The sequence below is a fragment of the Peromyscus californicus genome, unplaced genomic scaffold (assembly GCF_007827085.1).
Source record: "Peromyscus californicus insignis strain IS unplaced genomic scaffold, ASM782708v3 Scaffold_5__1_contigs__length_169319896, whole genome shotgun sequence".
NCBI classification, from domain to species: Eukaryota; Metazoa; Chordata; class Mammalia; order Rodentia; family Cricetidae; genus Peromyscus; species Peromyscus californicus.
The window spans coordinates 114744722-114767789 of record NW_026294573.1 but is presented as its reverse complement, the minus strand read 5'-3'; the positions used below and the strand labels follow the sequence as shown (position 1 = coordinate 114767789).

Below are 23068 nucleotides of genomic sequence, written 5' to 3'. Positions count from 1 at the left end.
TGTGCTGACCAATTGGCACTGGACAATCAATTGTTGCGCTCTTCCTTGGGGAAGGCTGCCTCCCCTGCTCCCAGCTTCCTCGGTTGCCTACAGTTCTTTGTGTTGGGTTGATGCCTCATGGACTTTTCTCCATCCAATTTGGCATGTGTATTGGTGTCATCATTGTTCAGCTCATGTTTGGACAGTCATTTTAGTGAGGCTTTATGAGTGTAGCTCCGGATATTACTAGGATATACAATATCACTGCAAATTCCCTGATCCTCTGGCTCTTATGACCTTTTTGTTGCCTCTTCTGCAGTGTTCTCTGAGCCTTAGGTGCAGGAGTATTTTGCAGATGTGTCCATTGGGACCAGGCTCCACAATGCTGCATATTGATTGGTTGTGGTTTTCTGAAGTAGTCTCTGTCTGTTGCAAAGAGAACTTTCTTTGGTCAGGGATGAAGACTATATTTACCTGTGGATACAAGGACACATTTTTATAAGTTGTTGTTTGGAATTATGCTGGTTTAGTACATGAGTGTTTGTAGATTCTCCTCCAATAACCACGACTTGACTAGTACTGAGTAGTTAACTAGGTTTCCAGTACCAGGCATGGTCTCTCTGTTGTTAAGTAGGTCTTAAGTCCAATTAGAGAGCTGTCAGTTACTGCCAAGGTGCACATGCCACTACTGTCCCTTTAGGTTTTCATGTCATGCTGTTTGTTGACATGCTCATAGGAGTCATAGCTGGGTGGGACTGTTACTTTCCTCCATGCTTTGGAAGCTTGTATAGGACCTTCTGGTACCATGAAATCTAGTCCTCAGGGAGGAAACATTCAGGTCAGTTGCAGCTCAGGAGTCTTTGGGTTCTCTTTCTGAAGTCTATGACATCTTCAGCGATAGAAATTTACCTTCCACCTCCAGGGAACAACTAAGGGCAACAGCAGTAGTCAGGAGTCACTTGGACAGCCCTGGCCAAGAACTCAAAAGAGGGCTTCTTGTGTATGGTATTTGGGGTTTTGTTAGGTCATCTTTGGCTCTTAGAGGGAGCATTCAGTGGCACTTATACCTAATAGCATCTTAGATTCCTGGAAATGAAATTGTATTTCTTTAGAAACAAAAGTCAATAGAGTAAGTTGCATAGTAAATAAAGCTTCTCCTGGTGCAGGGGAACTAAAGCATAGCATCAGAGATAGAGAGAAGCAAGGGAGGCAATGGAAGGAAGGAAAAGGAAAGAAAGGAGGAAAAGTGGGAATGGTCAGTAAAAACTTTACGATGGAGGGCTATATTTCCATACCGTCCAAAATTTTAATAATTCATAATAACGTTTTTAAAGTGCCAAAGGGAAGCCGGGGAACAGCCTTGGTTTGCACATGTGATTGGTATTCTAACCTGTAGAATATCTACATAGATTATTCTTTCTTCAGATTTACTGAGATAAAATTGGGAAAGCACACTGTGTAAGTTTAAGGTGTACTGTAGATTCTTGATATAATTTTAAGACACAGGGCTGTGCTGGCATTGGTAACTGCAGATTCTTCTCAAGCTCATAACGTTTAATTTTGTCTGGACTAGAGACTCAAAGATTTGTTCCAAGTCCTGTGATTACTAGGAACTAACTCACCAGGTAGTAAAGAATGCAGCAGTAGCTAATCAAGAGGTATTATAAGATCTGTTTGCCCTACAAGTAAAATGCAGATATAGGAAACTAAGAATTACTTAGAGCAGAAGTTATCATTAAGTTTTAATAGGTTGCCCAATAAATTATATGGTTCAAGAGATGAGGAATACCTCCTTAAAAAAATAAAAAGACAGTAAATCTTAAAATCTGAACCATCCAAATGGGATGTTACAGGTAAAATTTGACAAGGAAGACATCTTTACAAAGATATTGAAAACTTCTATTGAAAAGAAATGTTCACTAGGAATTGTATACATGAGCGTTTAAACGTATATTTGTATGTGTAGTAGGTGCATTGATAATATTTAAAAATTATACACAATTACATAGCTAGAACAGCCTATGAAAATGTGTCATCTTAACATTATGGTAATGCCTATTTGGCTAAATCCCTGAATGGAGAATGAGACAACTAAAACTGATATTTAACTTGGAACTCTATTTTTGTCTCACAATATAAGTCTTAGAGGAAAACTGCCATTTCAATCTAAATATAATCAAAATAAATATTTATTAAACATTCACCAAACATTAGACACAATGCTTAGCATTTTATGTATATAACTTATAAAAGTCACACAGCCCTTCCAAGTAGATACTTTATTATTCCTATATCATAGATAATGAAATGATATTTCATTTGTTAAGCAAAAAAGTAGCATGACTGTTTCCAAGCCAAAGGGTCCATATATCAACCACTATTAAAGGCAGAGCATTCCTGCCTGGCCAGCTCCCTAAGCACACCCCCAGCTTGCTTTTTGCAAGTTTCCAAGTAGATAGAAAACTATTTCACCCCCCAAAAATGGGCCTCAGATTTGCTCATTTACAGCTCCTTTGTGTTCTAAAAAGGGAGGCTAATCTGACACTAATCCCAAAAGTAGAACTTTTTTTCTCTGCTGGATTTAATTCCAAAGATATAATAGCTAACTTGATTAAACATCTCGGTGGCCTAACATGCTGCAACTTGGAATGCCACACTGCTACAGTTCTTAATTCTGCTGTGAGCAACTTTCCCTTTCAGGTTCAACTGCATTACCGATTAAACACTCCACACAAAGGCAGGTGACTCTACAGGGAGACACCCAATTATGTAGTTTCCAACTAGTAATTATCTAAAATTAATTGCTGCTCTATGGATTTTGATCATACCAAACAATATTTACAACTACTTCCATTCCAAGGACCCTCTTTCTTTGCTTAGGCATCCTAGATATCAGTTCAGGCATGCCTTTTCCTGTCTATGAAATGTGTGACTTACAGTACAGTTAAACAAAGTTTCATTAACTCCAAAGGGAGTTATGTGAACAAAAAATATATGCAACCGTGTGAAAAAAAATAACATAGGGAAGCCCAAGGGTGCTTATGAAAAAGGCATCAGCCTTTTCTGTGTCCACTTAGGTCAACATCTATGGCTTCCATTACAAAGTCTACTGCTCCTATTGGTATAACTGCATCAAAAAAAAAAATCAAGTGCTCCTTTTCCATGCTTTCTTCAATCCCCCATCTCCTGTCTGCCATCAAAAGATAAGAGATCTAAGATCCTGTCCATTTAAACAATGAGTCAAGTCAGCCATTTCTCAAGTCTCTCAGGATTGTGGTTTTTCCTGTGTTCTCTTTTCCCACTAAAATAGACTTTTGAAAGTGAAGACTGGAGCTGATTATCAAAGAGCCTTTGTAGTTATTAAGCACAGGAAATTTGTGTCTCCGATGTCTATCACATATTTAATAAGAAAATATAATTACTGCAAAATGGTTCTCTGTTTGAAACCAATGGCCATTTCTATCACATATCTTTTTGAAATAATGATTTATGATAAAAGACCCTCAAAAGTGTTTACCAAATACTTACTGGTGATAGAACACAAGGATAAGGGTACAATGAAATGATATTTGTCTAGGGTCTCTGACATTCTTGGCTTTAAGATGGGTATCATTAATATCAACAGACATGAAAAAATATCTCTAAACTAACATTAATTTCCCTAGACTCCCAGGCAATGTTTATCTGATTTTCATAATTAAGACAAAAATGTGTTCCTTTAACCTAATGAGATCCAATCTGACAGACAGTCTTTTTAGTACTGACATTTCACTGCTGAAGCTGTTCAAGATCAGAGCTCCCCACTCCCACACTCCTCAGAGTTCTGGATTCACTATGAACCAAACAGAAAAGCTTTAACCACCTCATTCTCATTTTAGTGGGAAGTTTGGTGTTGATGCCTCCTTTCTAACCTCATTTGTCCCAGACTTGCCTCTTACAAGTCAGCTTCTTCATCCCCACACAGTCCCCTATCACCCTCTTCTGTATCCTTTGACCTTTTCTCCTCTGGGTTCAAGCTTAAGTATGCTACTCTTTCACTCATAGCCTGAGCATGGAGCTAACAGAGCTGTCACAGCTTAGCAATGGGACCATCAGCCATCTTGGAATCCAAATAACATGAATAAAAATCAAATACAGTTAGTTTTCAGGAATTTCTGCTTTTGATCATTAAATAAAAAATCGGTGGTGTGAAAGAAACAGATGCCGTGTGTGTGTGTGTGTGTGTGTGTGTGTGTGTGTGTGTGTGTGTGTGTGTGTGTGAACTTTCTTGAATTATTTCTTCTGAGACATCCCTTTAGAAAAGTTAAAGGGACTGGAAATCAGTGGCTACTCTACACAAAATATCTGTATGAGCAAACATCTCCATGTCCAACCTTTTGGAGAGAATGAATGGGCAGGATGAGATTAAAAAAAGAAAACTTCACTACAGTTAAATGCAGAAAAAAAATGATAAGGACAATAGTCTACAAAATAAGGAAAAAATTGCTGGGGTGCCAAAGCTCTTTCCCACAAAGATGCTCATGCCTCACATGTTGCAGAGGAACTGGGGAGGCACAAAAGGTTTTGACTCCCAAAGTGAAAGCTGACAATACACACTGCACACGTTAAAAATGCAACAATAACCAGCTGGAGTAGGCAGAGGTGTTTAGAGGAACAAACAGACAGGTTATAAAAAGGAATTTTCAAGGTGGCATTATGCAATAGGCATGGAATTGTGCAACCATGGCTGTCTACATGCCAGCGAAATAGAGATCTTAGCAGCTTCTCAGTAAAAGAAGGATGACTTGGCAGTCCCAAGCTGGTGCTAAAGGTTCGAAGCTACCTAGGGAGGTGCTCATACTGAATCCATACTGAAATTGCAAAGAAGCTGGAGAGCTGGAGTCTCATGTCTGCTGACAATGCAAAAATAAAACAAAAAGCAATAGATGGACTTGCTCAGGAAAAGGAGGAAGAGGAAAATGAAAAGAAAAAGAAAGGAGGAGGAGGAGAGGAAGAGGAGGAGGAGGAGGAGGAGGAGGAGGAGGAGGAGGAGGAGGAAGAAGAAGAAGAAGAAGAAGAAGAAGAAGAAGAAGAAGAAGAAGAAGAAGAGAACTGTACACATTGAATTTTTCCTTGAACCTCTTTCTGTAAGGGTGTGGGAAGGCATGGCTCACTTTGAGGGTGGGTCTTCCTCCCTCAGTTAATTAACTCTGGAAATGCCCTCTTAGACCCACCTCAAGGTGTGTGTCCTAGGTGATTTCAATCCCAGTCAAACTGACATCAAGACCAACCATCACATCATTTCCATGTGCTCTCCTCGTCGACCTGAGCTTATACAACCAACTCTACTGCCATCAGTGTGTGGCCCTTGAGTGATAGCACTCTCCAGTCTCCAAGTTCCTAGACAAAAAGAAGCTCGAGTGAGCCCAGGATCACCACGGCAGTCTAGCATTATTTCTAATTATTACTTGTACTTGCACAGAAACCATTGTGTTTCTCCCTAGATTGAGCTTGCAAAAATATCTTGATCACATAGATCAGAAATTTTCTCTGGAAATAATTTTTAAAAGACTGTCTAGGGAGTACAATAAATTTTCACTGTGGAAAAAAAATGAAAATTAGAAAGATCCATTGAGCAGATAGCTAGTGTGATTTTTATTGTTTGCAGCATAGAGATCTCAGCTTTATTCATTGAATCATTTTCAAACTAAATTCAAAGAAATTATATTAGATAAGGCTTATGTTTTCTCTAAGCTTGATTACCAACACTATGTCCCAAGTATCTCCAACCATGTTCCCAAGTATTGGAGCCTTGCCAGTGTTTCTGAGTCTCCTGACCCAACTCCAAGATAAGATTTGCATAAAAACAAGTGCAAAATGGTAAGTACATTATGCATTTCTCTGAGGCCCATCGCTTGATTTATTTGAGCTGTTAAATACAGAATCCAGGGTTTGCCTTTTAAATTGTTCCTCATAAGCAATCTAATTAATATCTTATCTCTGGGCAGTACAATTTCATAAACCAACCCCCAAAGAGGGGCTTCTGCTCTTTCTCTAGAATCTGGAGAATTCAGTCAACATTCATTTATAAGAATGGGAATGTTAATAAATGAAACTGCAAAACTGCATCACCCCCTGGGGCAAGGCCTTGCCAAGGAAAGTTATTCTATAAATGAAAAACTAAAGGGCAGTTGGTCCCCAATGCTGGAGGAGGGTTCTGATGAGAGCCTCATGGAAGAAGGATTCCAACACAAGTGCTCATCAGAATTATCTCAAGTGCTGTGAGAACTCATTAATTCTGAGTGCTTCTCTAAACCATAGACTCAGATTCCCAGGTGGTTACCCCAGAGATACATAGTCCTCCCCCATGCCTGCCCCGCCCCATCCTCTCTCTCCAAGGTCTCATGTATCCCAGACTGGCCTTGAACCACATCCAGTTCTTTACTGTGGGGCTGAGGGTTGAACTCAGGACCTTATGCATTCTAGGGAAGCACTCTGCCAACTGAGCTACATCTCCAGCCCCAGGGACATTTATTTCCCTAAAGCTGTCCAGTGATTCTAAGGGCTCACCAGATAGGGAGCCCATTGATTAGGAGATGCAGTTCTCAAGATGCAGATGCCCATCAGTGGCTTCAGCACCAGAAATAAGAAAGATCCAAGCATGCTATGTACATGTGTCAAAATACCACATCAGGGAAATAACTCTTAATTTGGGCCATTTATATAAGTGAATAATTTATAAATTAAAATTATTTTTTAAAACAAAAAGAAAACGCTGAAGTAAACATAAATGAGATAGAAAAAGAAAGAAATGTACATTATCAGGACTCCATTCAGGTCTCCAGAGCCAGAAACTGTGAGGGCTGGGGCCAGCAAGCAATTCAGGCTGCCTTACAAAGTCACCAGGGTGATTCTGACACAGGTAGACATTCAGGTAACACTTGGGCCAAAAGCCAGCAGGGGACTGCTTCCTCATCTAACCCTTTACAATTTGGAGGAAACATAAAAGCAAAGAATTTTACTCTTTGGAGATCGTGACAGTGACCTGCTGGGAAGGGTGGCATGCTGGGAAGAGGGATATGTGCTCAGGATGCTCAGAATATCTCTGTCCAAGAACAGACAAAGCCTGCACTTGAGAGAGAGTGTCGCAAACCCACGAAGCTGGTCAACTTTTGTTTCTTGACATTTGCAAAGACCTTTGAAAGCTTTTAGCCATATCTGCTGGGTCAAAGCAATGAACTTAACTAATGTGCTGTTTTATTTGTGTGAATTTTCCCCTCGTCTGAAAAGGAAAAAGAAAGATTTTTTTTTTCATCCCTTACTGCTTCTCCTTCTCCCCACTTCCTTCTGCTGGAAACAGATCTTCCACCTTAAGTGGTGCTATGTATCTACCATTCTGACCCGAGGAACTTAGAATGTTTCCATTATCATACCTCTGAGGAAGCCTGTAAAGCATCTCCCTTATGTCCCCCCCTTCACCTTATTCTGCAGACAGACGGTGTAGCTGTCTCTGCACTGTGTTCCTCTTTGCTTTATGTATTAATAGAGTATGATCTTTATCTCCCCAAATCAGTTTGCAGCTCCCAGGGATAGCATCCCATGGAGAATGCACTCCAAACACACCTTGCTTTAGACTTATAAGTACAATCTGTTCTGATACTACACACACAGATGTGCCATTGGTTTTCCTAGGTCAGATTACATCTAGATTAGCCATCACATGAAAACATAAGGAAGAAGGTTAAAGTCTGGTCACTTTGGGCACACTCATGTCTGTGGTGGCACAATACTGGAAGCTGCAGAGGAACTCCGGTTTTCCATGCATCTTAGTGACCACTGAGGAGCTCAGAGTCCTGCTACCTCCAAAGGTCTGCTGAGAAGCAGAACACAGGTCTCTCTGCCCACCCCACATCTCCCCACCAAACACTCTCACAAAGCACACAGCACAGTTCTTTCAATGAAGACAGACAACTCCCTATTAATCCAGTTTCTCCTTTGTTCAGCCCAAGTTATTTGTTAAGTCATTTTAGCTCTCTACATGAAAGACATACCCAGATTGAGCTCAGGCACAGCTGTCCTCTGGCCATAGTCTGGCTGTAGTATGGGATGCACTAACCATCCTCCGGGATTAGCCTGCAAGTCAGTTTATTTCTCAATTGTTTGTTCTGGCTTTGCCTGGAGTCTGGGCTTTTCTAGAAAAGAAAAATTTTACATTTTTATAAACCTCTTCCCCTGAAGTCTGTCTACTGAAAGAGCTCTTATTTCACACTGATCACAATCTTTGCAAGGAGTGCAGCTTCCGCTTCCCTAGGCAAGGGTTCTAATCTCCACCCCCAGTTAATAGCTACATGACCTCTGTGGTCTATGTGCTATTCTGAAAACTGTGAAGAGTGATACCTAGTGTGAGTCAGGTATTCTCCTCACAACAGTTTGTAGTGAATGTGGAAGGGTGGGGAGAAGGAAAAAAGAAAGAAAAGTCATGTTAGTCTCCTGGTTAGTGATCTAGAAAGCTTCACCTTTCTCCCAGTTCTACCAGCAATGAAGCTTTGCATTCTTCCCATCTGTATTTGTTTCCATTTCTAAATGTGAAAAGTAAAGATGGAGTGAAAGAAGTCAACAATATTCAACAGTCATTGACAACAATAGTTAGTTCCAATCAAAAATTAATGTCAGTCTAACTTCCATGATAACAACATACTTGGAATCACGGAGTTCAAAAGTAAATCCCATTGCCTTAGTCAGTGGCCAAAAACTGCAAATACATTCTAGGTCATTGCTCAAAACATGAAGTGATTCTTGTTCAATAAAAGGTGCAGAGGCTCAAAGAGAATGCACAGAGAGCCTACCACAGTGCTGTTAGGACGGTAAGATGAATGAAAGGTAGCCTTGTCATTGGTAGCAATGATGCATTCACTCATTCAGAGCTAACCAGAGGAAAGCAAGTGGGACCATATGGATAACTGCTGATAACTTCGAAGATGCACATCTGCAAGCGGATCTTTTTCTTACAGCTCAAACTCAAACCGTAAATGTTTTAGGAGGCAACCATGAAGAGATTTGTCTTAGAAAACAGAACAGAGCCATCCCTAAGTGAAGTGGCTGAAAGGGGAATCAGGGTTAGGAGGTGACCATCATCTTGTTGCAAACCGCCTTCGTTGCAATCAAACTACAAATGAGTGGCTGGCTAACTTTGACCTCATCCCTGGAATGAATGAGAGACAGAACAGACTTATATCATGAAAAATACTTGCAAGCTGTAAACAGATGAGAACTAACACTCATCCGCAGATATTTCTAGGAATCTCCCAACATTTGATTTGCTGTGTGTCTCTTACAACTCCTTCAGTCAGCAGGGACCAATTAGCAACCCCACCGCACACGGGAATGAAGCACAGACTTGTGTTGATGATGCACTTAATGAGCTTGTTTGAGAAGTTTCAGGTCACCCAGCTTCCCGTCAACCTCCACTTAACACTTCTACCATCAGTGCCCAACAATCAGAGCCCATGCTGGCAAGGCTAATGCAGCCTTGAGTTTGGCCATTGGCCTACCTATCAAAGGCCAGAGCAAATCACAGAAGCAAGCAGCTGTGGGTTCTTTACCTCCATTTCTGCTACTGAGAGGTTAGTGAGAAATAAAGAACCAGAGGCACTATCAGTTGGTGGCTCTCTTTGATGTATTTGAACAGATGAATAGATGTGGGCATACCACCTTGACCATAGATGCTTCTTTTCAGACCAGTGCTTTTAGATGCCAAGAGGGAACTGTAAACCAAATGTACTCACCATCTTAGGAAGTCACTCTGAATAAACCAGGGAAGAAATCTGATGTCCATTCTCAGGACTGCTGAAGATTCACAGGTCCTCTTTGTAAGAGTCCTGTGTGTTTTGCAGCTAGGGTGTGGAAGAGGCAGGGGAGGCGAGGCTGTCAGCCCTCTCTCCAGAACCAGGAAGATAAGGTTCATTCGCTTTTACTTTTCTGTATTCTTCCTCTGCTGTCCTCTTCTTCCTCACTAAGCCTATTACATGCCTTAAGTTCTTGTCATGCCCTTTTCAAACCGAGGAATGGTTGACAAAATATCTTTGCTGATTCACAGACCAAGCAAGAGTCTCTACTTGACAAGGGCCTGCTCTTCACACGGCCACCTTTCCTACCTGCTGTGCCTACTCACTGTCCTCACCCCTTTACATCCCTCTCATGGATGACTCTTCTCCTCCCCCTGTAATACAAACCTTAAAATGTCTTACTAATAGAAAATCCAGAGCCAGATATTGGGGTGAAAGCTAAAAGATCAGAGAAGCAAAACAGCCAGACACTAGCTTACCTCAATAAAATCCTCAGCCTCAAGAGAGTGAGTTCCTGTTTCCTCGTGCCTTATATACCTTTCTGTGTCCTACCATGTTATTACCTGGGATTAAAGGTGTGTGTCATCACTGCCTGGTTCTGTTTCTCTCATGTAGTCCAGTGTGGCTTTGAACTTACAGAGATTCAGAGGATCTCTACCTCCTGAGTGATAGGATTAAAGGTGTGTGCCACCACTGCCCGACCTCTATGTGGCTGGCTCTATCCTCTAATCCCCAGGTAACTTTATTGAGGTATATAATATATCACCACATTCCCCCTCTGCTAGCTACCACTGAAAATGTTGTCTGAATAACGCTTTCAGAATATAAATCTTCAGGATTTACTATCACTCAGAGTAGCCATCAACCAAGAATGAACTGGACTGAACCAGTTTCTGACAGAAGACTGAAGTGATATATTTCTTGAATATCAATGTGCATTCTAAATACATATATAAAAGCACATGTACAATGGCCCTATTTTACATTGCATAACCATCTACAACTTTAATGTGCAATTAAGTAGCTCAAGCCATTACACTGAAATGACTCAGAACAGGAATAACTCTTTTGTGATCCCGGAGCCACAGAGAGTACCTGGAGAGCTGGGGGTTTGTCTTAGGGTTTCTATTTCTGTGAAAAGACACCATGACCATGGCAACTATTATAAAGGAAAACACTTAATTGGGGCTGGTTTATAGTTCAGAGATTTAGTCCATTTATCATCATAGCAGGAAGCATGGCCGAATATAGGCAGACATGGAGCTGGAGACACAGCTGAGAATTTTATGTATGAATAGGCAGGCAGAGGGAAGAGAATGAGACACTGGGCCTGGCTTGAGCATCTGAAACATCAAAGCCTACTGCTATGGATGACTGATTGATAAATAAAACACTGATTGGCCAGTAGCCAGGCAGGAAGTATAGGCGGGACTAACAGAGAGGAGAACTGAGAGAACAGGAAGACAGAGAAGGAGACACTGCCCGCCACCGCCATGACAAGGAAGATATAAGGTACCAGTAAGCCACAAGCCTCGTGGCAAAGTATAGAAAATAGAAATGGGTTAATTTAAGATATAAGAACAGTTAACAAGAAGCCTGAGCCATTAGGCCAAACAGTTTAAATAATATAAGCGTCTGTGTGTTTGTTTTATAAGTGGGCTGTCAGACTGCTGGGGCTTGGCAGGACCCAGAGAGAAAACTCTCTAGCTAGAGCCTATGCCCAGTGACACATTTCCTCTAGCGAGGTCATACCTGCTCCAACAACACCATGCCCCTTAATAGTGCCACTCCCTAAGTGCCTATGAGGGCCATTTTCATTCAAACCAGCCCAGGGTTTCTACAGTTAGTGATCAGCTGTGTTTATAGCTGCCAGCTTCCCTCCCCCATTACCTTTCATATGATGTCTCTCCTCTACCCAAACCCAGCTCCAAGATTTTCTGGATTAAAACCTTACACCCACTCGAGATCCTTCTATCCCAAACACTGTCCCATTTTGTCTAAGTTACCCTTATTAGTTCCTTTATAACAGCAACACTGGAGACCTCTAAGATTTATGGTCTGTGCTTTGTGATGCAACATACCTTAAATTCCTATTGCTTTTCCACAAAACAGAATCAGTGTGAAGTAAGCTAAATTGCAATAGATCATGTGGTATATCTGTGTTGTAGCTCTTTCCTAAAGTTTTTGAGAATTCTTTAATCTACCTTAGTACTTCCCTTCTCAACATTCCTGAGTCACCTACATGAAAGCAATTATATCTTCCTCACCTGTCTATGGAAGGCTTGGCTTCATGTTTATTATTTGTACTTCTCAAACCAAATTGCAAATTCCCCACAGAAGGGCCCCTTCTTTACGTCTACATTATTTCCAACAGTATGCACCTAAACGTTGAATACATAAATGTTTATTCACCTAACTTTTTATCTTAACTAATGTTTCATCTGTCGTATGGGCTCTGGGTGAGAAATAAATTTTATGATTCGGGAACTGGGGATAGTAATAGAAGTTTAGAGGTAACAACATAAGGCAATGGGAAAAGGACTAGAAAACCAAATCCTGCACACAAACAAGGGAAGCCAGACACCAGGCAAACACATGAGGAGCACTGATGTGTTAGTCCTGCAACAGTGTAAGCCTCCTCATGGGAACATGTTACACAGAATCCCCTGGGCAGCTACCCAGAGTGAGCCCTGGTTACTGGATGGTCACTGCAGGTACTGTGTTCAGCCTTGATATTGTTTTATCCATATGCCCCAAGACTTACGATCAGTATCTCCACTCATCAGATAAGAAAACTAATCCACAAAGAGAATATGTAGCTGAAGGTCATAAGACTGTTTACTGGGAAAACTGGGATCTAGGTTCTGACATCTAGCTCTGGAGTCTCCACAAGGTAGCAATAAGTGCACAAAAAGGTCTTTCTTACTTGTTTTGTCTTAGTATTTTTCCTTTAAGAGAAAAATTATTCAAGAGAATCTTCACTTGGCCAGGTGCACAGAGCCACCTTTCCCGCCTGCCGCCCTTACCTGCTGCTGCCCCTCTGCCCTCACCCCTTACCACCTCCTTCGTGGACCACTCTTCCCCTTCCCTTCCACTAGCTCCCATTGAAAATGTTGTCTAAATGATGCTTTCAGAATATAAATCTTCAGGACTTGCTATCACGAGTGTGAGTCTTCCCAGATCTGTGTTTCAAAACTCAAAGTTCAATGCAGTTTTTTTTTTCACATTTACATTTTTTTCTTTATTTTTAATTGACTTGAAACTCACCGATGGCAAACAAATACAATAATAAATTTAGAAAGTGGTTGAGCCTGGTTCTAATTTAGAAAAAGTGACTTTCAATCAACACACATTCAAACACTTGCCAGCAACCATGGGTTTTCTGTTATCTCTACCATAACTCAATTCTAAAATCATTTCCTTACTAATCTACTTTGCAGCTGTATCAAAAGCCCTATCCCTAGGAAAGCATGTGTGAAAGTTGATCTAAATGTTACTCAGGTATCTGTTTTGAGCTTTCCACCCAGCATATTGAGAGCTCATCAAAATGTAAAGCGTTTCAATTTACAAAGTATTTTATTATGACTTTAATAAGTATAAAATTACTCTCATTAGATTTACAACTTGAAACAGAATGAGCTAATGCCACACTGTGGCTATCTTTTTTTTTTTTTTCCCAATCAATGGCTTTAACTGAGACAATGAAACAAGCTTACCTAGGCTTTTCCTGCCTAACTGTATCTCACTGTCCCTGCTCAGTGGGAGGGCAGAGGGGACTCTGCTCACTCCTACCATCTCAGGATTCTGGTTGTGAGCATTGCACTCATTTATGACTTCATCCTCTTAACTGAGGTTCCAGATTTACCATGGCTGAGAAAAAAGGGTACAAGGTCATACATTGGCTATTGTGTGCTGGGTCAGGGGCAGAGCTTCACAGACCCCGCCCAACCTGATCATACCCTAGGTCTGAAAAAAGCAGAATAAGGGTGGTGAGCAACACAGATACTCTTCACACATCTCTGTCATTAACTTCATCAAATTGTTAAATAAACATTACAGCAATTTATAAGCTTCAAAAACTTAATAAACTCAGATTTCAGTCTTTACAATGGACTGCCAGAAGAGAAGAAAAGTGACTAAGATTGAAACGAACTTCTTTAGGAGAAAATTCACAGTGTTAGCTTTCTATTACTGTGACAAAACCCCGGAAACATAAAGATAAAAGGATTATTTTGTGCTCCTGTTTTTTGAAGAGCCAGTCAGTGATCACTGCGGCCAGGCTGGTTATCAGGCAAGCACATCTGCCTGGGAGCATTGGATGAGGCCAAGCTGCTAAACACAGGGCCAGGAACTAAAAAAATGGAGGAAGAAGGAGGGAGTACATCAATCCCAAGAGCATGCCTCCAGTGACTAAAAACCCCCTAAAAGGTCCCTCTCACTTCCCACCACCTGCCCAGGGCACTTAGCGGGAAGAGAACCTTTGGGCACCAACAGCTGCACTGTAGCACTTCATGGAAAAACGTATCAAGTTTTTGTTTATGTGGGACTTTTAACTGTTAAAGGCAATTAAAAACAAAGTATCCACTTCTATAGAGGCTAAGACATAGATCAGATCAAACACACTCAGAAATGATTCAGACAGGATGTTTAAATAGATTAATATTCTGAGGTAGTCAAGATAATCCCCATGTGTTCTCAAGAAGAGAGAACTTTGAGTAATAATTATAAAGCTAGATACAATCCTACTTTTTTTAAGTCACAATCTTTTTACTTTTAAGATAAGAAAAACAAAGTCTGGAAAGGCTCAAGGTGATTTGTTAAAAAAAAAACACTCTGGAAATGGTACAGCAGGAGAGTCCCACATTAAACAAAATATGTCAGATACAGAAAGACAAATATTATGCCTTCTTTCATCTTCAGGTTCTAGAATTAGACAGATAGACAGACAACAGATGGATGGATGGATGGATGGATGGATGGATGGATGGATGGATGGATGGATGGATGGATAGATAGATGACAAATGAAAGATAGAAAATAGATAAATGATAGATAGGTAGATGATAGCTATAGATAGAGAGATAGATATAAAGATAGATGATAGATAAATAGATTATAGATACTTTGTTCAATGACTACTCAAAGAGAACTTACTTGCTATACAATAAAATAAAAGCAAAACAAAAATAAATGTATCTAGAAACCTAGGAATTTTTAAGAAATTTTGGGGATAAACTTACTAATAAATAACGTTTATTTACAAAAATACTGCTTGTCATAGTGATTAGATAAAGACATTATACTTTCAACACAGTGCAAATAAATGCTGTTTTAAATGAACACATAACACTTTAAAATTTCTGACAAAATTGTTTGCATTCAATATATTTTATTGTCCCAGAAAGCAATATCCCAAATCCCTGAAAACTGGAATAGTCATTTAAATGACATCCCAGAACCTTAGAAAGCCAGAAGGGGAGAGAAAAATCCAAGATTAACATTACAGCTATTCTATTAATTGCTGCTCAAAAATGTCACATTTACATATATTTAAGCATGTCTAAATAGAGAACTGACCACTAAGCATTTTTAGACAAGTTTGGGGAAATTACTTATACTCCTCATCTTAAACAACTTAATATTCCAAGAATTTGTCTTTTTGTCATAGAGAGCAAATTTGATTAAGTATATAAAATTTTTATCGTATTAAGCAACATAGTAACTGGAGACACATGAGAGCAGAGTATCCAGCTCACTATATCATTTCCAAATCCAAACTTCTGCCAAGCACACATGCTTGACTTGGGACTCGGGTCTTTTTAAAGCCAGTATTCATAAAAAGGTCAGTAGGTTGGCTCTTACAAATAAATCTGTAATCACTACAGTCATTGTATCTGACCAAAATTATGATGAAGCCCAGCGGCTCAGATCTGTGTGTGGAAGAATGAGGAGGAAATGGGAGATGGAAGAATTCAGAGGCTGCGCCAAGACCTGTTCTGGTCCCACAATTGAAACAACCAGCTTGGATTTTTGGCAGTCAAGATTTGAGACATCTAAGCATTCCTTATTCCACAGTGACTCTTAGCCTTGAACTCACTGCTTCCAAAATAGTACAAAAACACTATATTAGTCAGGGTTCTCTAGAGGAACAGAACTGATAGAATGAAAATATATATATATATATATGTGTGTGTGTGTGTGTGTGTGTGTGTGTGTGTGTGGGATTTATTAAGAACAACAGATAGAAGCAGTAGAGGCAGGCTCCATGTGGACAAAAACTCAGTAATACGGTGTCAGATGTAGCATGAGCATACTTGCTGTGTATTCTGATCACTGACTCCCAGGATCAGAAGAAAGAAGCCACCAATGGTTCCTTACTCCCGCCCAATCTTTCCTCCAGAAGGAAGGATCCTGAGGAACAGCCCCAACAGGACTACAGGCTCACACTTGATTGTGCTGCATTAGGAGGAAGCTTGTCAAGGCTGATCTCCTCCTGAACCAGTAAGCTTCCCCATTTGTTTTTCTTTTTGTCTCAACAATTCATTTTGGGTGTTTTTTTTTTTACTTGTTTGTTTTTCAAAATGCTTTTTTTTCATTCTTTGAGAGTTCTAGACAATCCATTTTAATCATCTTCCTTGCCCTCCATGATTCCTCCCAGATTCTCCCCCACCTACCTGCTCACCCAACTTCATGTTCTTTCTCACTGAAAGAAAAAAAAAAAGCCACAGAGTCTAATTTGTGTTGGCCAACTACTCCTGAGCAAAGGGTCTTCCTGGAGTGTGGTTGATAGAACCAATGTCACTCCACTGAAGAAAACTGCTTTGCCCTGATCCAGCAGCTATCAGTTTTGAATAGTGTCTTGGCCAGGGGTAGGATTCTGTGGCCACTTCCCCCTTCCATACTGGGATTTTGTCTGTGAATCCATACGTGCATCAGCCTATTATGTCTGGAAGATGCGGTTTCCATGAAGTTGTCACCACCTCTGGTGCTTACAGTCTTTCTGCTCTCCCTTCCACATAGATCCCCGAGACTTGAGAAGATGAATGTGATGTAGATATCCCGTTTATGGATGAGCACCGCAAAGTCTTTCTTCACTTTGTTTTTCGACGCAAGTGCCTACGGCTCCTTTCTTTCTGTTTTTCTCCTCTTGTTTTGTTTTGTTTTTAACTAAAGGAAGAAGAAAGCATTGTAGTGGTATATATTCCACCCATGACCTTGAGCTATAGGGCCTGAAGGAGGCACTGCTTCCTTCTGTGGTAGATGACCTCTTAAAAGGAAAGGAAGAAGAGTCAGGAGTCCCTTCTCCCTGCTGCCTGCTTCTTGGTCCAATCAAACCGCCAGGTGGATTCACTCCAGGTCAGAACAGAGGACAACTTCAGCTGTTTACTCAGTTCTGTATTTGTGAGTGTATTCCCTCAATCTATAGCTTAATTAATTACTATTACCCATTAAATAGATTCACGTGGATTGATCTTAATAAAGCATGTAACTCTCTGATTTTTACAGGACTGTTACTTCTCAAAGGCACTTATAGAATTTACACTTTTTGCAAACTGATTGCTGTGAAATGGCTTCCTCCTTTACCTGAGTTTCCACAAATATTGTCAGAGTAATGAGCAGCTCTGTCTTGATGATCCTAAAGTCCTTCATTTATGCCTAGTTCTGCCTGGTTTTCTGTTCAAAATTCAGCCTTTCTGTCTTCCATTTTTCCCCAGTTCAAATACTCTTCAGAAAGGGCTTCCTTGCTTTGACTTCCATTTTCACAGCCATTCTTGGGTGGGAATGATCGATCCAGTGACCGACTTCAAACAGGGACCATATATTATTTATATTCACTATCTATTTAATATATTAAGGCCCTGAAAATTTCATGTTCTACAATGAGACATTTATTGTGTGTCTACCTTGTCCAGCATACTTAATCATGGCACATACCAGAACACACCGAGCTAATTTAGTACTTAAACCCTGCCAAATACTTGTCTGCTATAAGACCAGGAGTGTATTTACTGAGCATTTACAAACAACAGACTTATTACTGGTTCCTGGATGCTATATAGACTAAGCGTGGCATTATCCTGTTGGCACTCAGTCTTTGATAGAGAACATGATTCAGATGATCATACAAAGAACCATGGACTATGGACACCGATCAGTGCCGTGACATCAGCTTTTGTAGCAGAGGGATTGAAGGAGATCAGTGGACTGCTTAGGTTTTTTTATTTGTTTGTTTGGTTGGTTGGTTGGTTGGTTAGTTTGGTTTGGTTTGTTTGTTTTGTATTTTTTGTTTTTGTTTTTTGTTTTGCCAACTTGATACAAGCCAGGTCATCTGAGAAGAGGGAACTGACCTGTAGGCAAGTTTGTGGGGGCATTTTCTTGATTAATGATTGAAGTGGGAGGGCCCAGTCTCCTGTAGGCAGTGTTACTGCTGGACAGTTAGTTCTAGATTCTATTAAAAAAAAAAAAAAAAAAGGAGGCCCCGTGAATCTGGGAGAGAGCTGTGGTTGGGTGTCAGGGAGGCATATGGGAGAGGGAAGAGAAAAAGAGAGGAATTATATACTGATATTTTAACTAAAACTTATGTGAGCAAGCAAGTAATGGTATTCCTCCATGGCCTCGGCTTGAGTCCCTGTCTCCACATTCCGGCCTTGAGTTCCTTCCCTGACTTCCCTCAGTGATGCAGTTTGACATTAGAGTTGTAAGATGAAATAAAACCTTTTTTCCCCCAAGTTGCTTTTGGTCGTGGTGTTTATCAGAAAAATAGAAAGCAAACAAGAATAGTCGGGAAGGTCAAGATGGCTTTCCTAGCATAGTCCCCGGTCACCTGGAGTTGTGGGATAAAAGGTCAGACCTCAGAAAGTCTTCCTTCCATCACCATGCTCAGCCTTACTTTTTTTTCCAGCATTTATCACTTTTCAAGTCATATACTCACTTTTTCCACATTTTTATTTTCTATCATCGACTAAAATCTAAGCCCAGAAAGGCCAGACTTTTCTGTCATGGTCACCACCATCTTACCAAGCATACACATAATTTTTCTTATTAAATATTTATTATTATTGAGCAGTTAACAATGTCCAGTTGTAAATACTATTGTTATGCTGAGAATGAGGAAATATACCAATTTAAGAGCATTTGGAAGCATCAATGCTTTGCAAAGGAAATTGTTTACATAAATACTGATTTTCTATCATTCTTATTTCCTTAGGCAACCTGACTTAAAACTAGAGTTAAGCAAAAGTGTGTATCTCTAAACAGAATCTGGCTGCTGGCTGCTTATATGTCAACTTGACATTAGCCAGAGTCATTTAGAAAGACGGAACTTTAATTGAAAAAATGTCCCCACCATATTGGATTGCAGGCAAGCCAGTGGAGCTTTTCTTTTTTTTTTCTGATTGATGATTGCTGTGGGACCGGTTAGCTCACTGTAGGGACAGGGCTGTCCTTGGGCTGGTGGTCCTGTGAACTTTAGGAGGACAGGGTGAACAAGTCACACGGAGCAAGCCAGTAAGCAGCACCCCTCCATGGCTTCTGCATCAGCTCCTGCCTCCAGGTTGCTGTCCTGTTTGAGTTCTTGTCCTGACTTCCTTAGATGATAGAGTCTGGTGTGGAAGCGGAAGTGAAATAAACCCCTTCTCTCTGAGTTGCTTTTGTTATGGTGTTCTACCACAGCAACAGAAACCCTAATTAAGCCAATCCCCAAAACGGAAGGGCTGCTCAGCATTCTTATTGCTGTAAGGTTCTCACAGTTGACTTGGGGCACAACACCAATGCTGCCCACAGTCTCCACATCACATAGGTTTGATCACCAGATACAAGCTGGCCTGAAGATCATACCATGTATATGTACAGGCTTCGTTCCAGACAAACTAGCTCCTCTCTTGTTCTCTTCTAGCCAGGCACTGTCCCATATGAAAAGAGGCATCTGAGTTCCAGCATACCTGTCTCTCTACTTCTCAACTCTACCCCTTCTTGGAACACTCTGGAGATCCAGGAATCTGGAGCTCCCTGGCAGCCTGAGGCCTGCCTTAGTACCTGCCTCACCCTCCTCAGGGCAGAGGGAGCCACCAGGCAGGCCCTCAGATATCATTGTTCAAGAAATGGCTGGGGCAGTATTAAATAGGCGGACCACAGCTGCAGAAGATGCTTCTTGCAGTAAGGAGCCTCCAATGGAAGGGGGAAGATTGCATAGAGCCTGTGTCCTCATCTCTGGTGTAATCCTCAAACTCCTGATGGTACAAAGAACTCTCATCTTCTTGTTTCATGGCACACCTGACTTAAGTTTTAGGATCTCTTTCAGCTATTGTTAAACTTCCAAATCCAGTGCCTCTTCTATAGCCCCACTTGGCCATACTCTCTCTTGTCTCTAGTTTACTTCTAAATGTCTCTGTACTATTCTTCCCATCACTACATATTCTCTGTCTTCTTGTGACGTTGAACAGACAGTACACATTTCTTTTAAAGTCTTTGGCGTTTCTCCGTCTGACTTCTAACTCCCTAGTGTGGACTTGAGGGTCTGCATGCAGCTTGTCAGTCATAGGGAGACACACACCTCTGCTGCCTTACACAGGCACTCTGTTTTGTCTGCAGCATCCCTCCCTGATGCTTGGCTCTCTCTCATCCTCACTCATCTACTTCAAAACCATTATTCTGGAACGTCTTTAGAACCCTGTTTGACCTCAGTAACCATCCTCTGTCTTCCAGGAGCACCCCCATCTCAAAGTTCTCGGTTAGTCTAAAAACTGAAATCTTTTAAAGGAAAGAACAAACTCTATCTTTTATCACCAAAACTTAATACACAGTTAATATTTTTAAATTATCAAGTCACTATAAATAGCAATATATAAGACACTTAGAGCTTGGGAATCTTCTGTAATCATTTTGAAAGCAGGAAATCACTTTCCATTTCTAATTTGTTAGACCTCTAATATATATATATATATATATATATATATATGGGGGGGCGTTTACCCACCAACCCCACAGCTCCCCAGCGTTTTCTTGAGTGTGAGCAGCAGGAAATATTAGATAGAAGGATTTATTGCGGAGAAAAACAGATAGAAAATAAAGAATAGCCTCGAGAGGGCCTAAAACCTTTTCCAACGGTCCCCGACTGTCTCTGCCCCAGGGTTTTTATAGAGACACCAAGGAGTGGAGCAAATGACCTCCTCCCCCAGCACAGCCAAGTGCAGACCATCTCAGACACCTGCACTCAGGCCCGTGGTCCTAATCATCCTCTATGAGGACCTGCTGGGTAAAGCCACGAGGAACCCAAGAACGGGCTCCCACAATAAAGGTCCTAAAGGTTAACAAAAATACACAACCTAAAGAAAAATACTACTAGTAAACAAACATTTTGAAAAATCTTTACCCATACTGGTAATCAAGAAATGCAAATTAAATCGATGTTGAGAAACATAATGCACATTAGCCTAGCCAAAATATTTAATGATGAAACTTAAGGCTGGTTAGAGTAAGGTTGCTGTGTCTGTGACTAGTTCTGCCATGCACATTGGAACAGGCTGTCTAGACAACAATTCATCAATATTATTTAGAGTCCATAAAGTTATTCATACCTTTTGATCAAGTAATCGGACCCTTGACATTTGACTTACTCAATACAAGCATTTTCTCCCAACTCTACAAAATTCAAAGTGGTATAATACAGTATCAAAACTCCGAAAACAGTGTAATTTCTGAAGTATATCTTGTTATAGAAATATAAACTGCGATAAGATATTTGTAAATCACATTATAGTCAATAAGAACTTCACATCAAAAACAGTTTATGAAGAATCCTACAAGTTAATAACAAAAAGACAAACCAAACAAAAACATATAAGCAGTTATGAAACTTTTTCATTCCAAAGATAAAAATAAATGCTAGAGTAAAGCTCAGTAGAAGAACGCTTGCCTGGCATGTGTAAGGTAGGACCTAGGCTCTATTCCCACTGCTGAACATAAAATCCTTTGAAGATAGAAATAATGTGAAACAATATCCATTTTTCAATAGGTAATAAAAGCAGCCCAATCTCATAAATGTTCAGCAAAATGCAAGCGAAAACCAAAAGAAACTATCATTTACACTCACCAACTGATAGAACTAAAAATAACCAACAGTCAACTCTTAATGGTCTATAACTTATGACTCAACATTTTTTTTTTAGAATATGTTCAAACAAGAGAACTTGCAATCACTCTAGGCAACAGGTATGAGAGGGCTCATAGCACCCCAAAATGCTATAAACAGCCCAAGTATCCACCAAAAGTGAAACAGATAAGTAAATTATGGTATAGCCCACAATGATACCCTGTACATCAGTAGAAATGAATTAACTGTACTGTACATAACAACATGGATAATCTAGACTTGAATGTTAAGTGGATATGCCACATCATAAGAAAGTATATAAAATATGATTCCATTTATAATTTTTATTAAAAATGTAGAACACTAAATTTATTTAGTTAATTATTAATTTATTAATCATGGGTATACTCTTATGGAAAACTACAATTAAGAACAAGGTAAATAAACACCAGATTCAGACTAAGTCACTCTTTGGAGTATATTGAAAATGACTGAAACAGATGAAGGGAATTGGAAGGTGAGTGCTTGTTTCAGTAGCACACATACTGAAATTGGAATGATACAGAGATTAGGATAGCCCCTAAACAAAGATGGCAGGTACTTTCATGAAGCACCCCATCAAATAAATAAATAAATACAAGAATTTATGTAAAAATTTATTGTATTGTCCTTTAAAACTCATAATTTTAGAAATGTCACTGCATACCTATTTAGTATTTAATAAAATTGTTTTTTTTAAGAGAAGTAGATCATGGGGTAGTAAATATAATACATCACATTTATATATGAAGGTTGCATGCAGCATAGAGAGTGAATCAACAGAATGGCTTCAATGGCCTGGGAAATGGCTACAGAATGGGTTCTGCTGATTGGAAAAATTGAATCTTTAGTATGATTTTGTATGATCTACTCATAACAGAAGAAAATGATAACCTCATTCTAGAGTACAAATAGGTAGATCCGTGGAATAGGATTAAGTGTAAATGTATTTTACTTACGGAGTTTTGATCCTGCATTTCTTCTTGCCCTTCCCCTGGATATTTCTCATCACGTCACTGTCATTCGGTGCCTAAGAGATTGATAATTGAGTGTGGGACACAAAAGGGTGGAGAAAGATAAGAAAACTCTTGGCTTTGAATTTCAAAATTGTCTGTTGATGTTCCTAATAGAAAGA

At 40.1% G+C, this 23068-nt stretch overlaps 1 non-coding gene across 1 annotated transcript; it reads left to right on the top strand.

Annotated features, from left to right (window-relative positions):
* Positions 1 to 22415: 22415 nt before the first annotated feature.
* Positions 22416 to 22519, top strand: LOC128098030 (U6 spliceosomal RNA). The gene has a single exon (XR_008214074.1). It is a non-coding gene; the product is annotated as a U6 spliceosomal RNA (small nuclear RNA).
* The last annotated feature ends 549 nt before the right edge of the window (positions 22520 to 23068 follow it).